Raw genomic sequence first — 484 nt, forward strand, 5'->3', positions numbered from 1 at the left:
GAACACCCCACGGGGATGGATTCAGCCCCCTGGGGATGCTCCTCGCACCCCAGCACAGCCCTCCCCTGGCCCTGGCTGCAGCTGGCGGGGAGCAGGGAGAGCCGAGCGGCTCGGGCAGACCTACTTTCAAGGCTTTAATCCTTTTTTGCTTAAAGGATCTTTTTTTTTTTTTTCCCCTCTCTTTTTTTTCCCCTTTTTTTTTTTCCCCTTTTTTTTTATTTCTTTCCGCGCGGCAAAGATGGGGTCTGATCAGAGGAGAGACGCAGGGAGCTGACAAGCTGCGGAGTACGGAGAGAAAGGAGAAAGAAATACATATTTATTACCCTCAATTATTAAAAAATAGATAGCAGCAGATCTTAGGCCCTGGCAGAGGCACTGCGGAGCCGTTTGTCTGAGGACTATTTTGTTTTTTAAATTCCATTGAAATTATAATACGCCGGGCTTGTTAGCACAAACACCTCGGCACATCCCTGCCGAGGGGGGA

This window comes from Charadrius vociferus, unplaced genomic scaffold (assembly GCF_000708025.1).
Source record: "Charadrius vociferus isolate BGI_N301 unplaced genomic scaffold, ASM70802v2 scaffold54, whole genome shotgun sequence".
Taxonomy (NCBI): Eukaryota; Metazoa; Chordata; class Aves; order Charadriiformes; family Charadriidae; genus Charadrius; species Charadrius vociferus.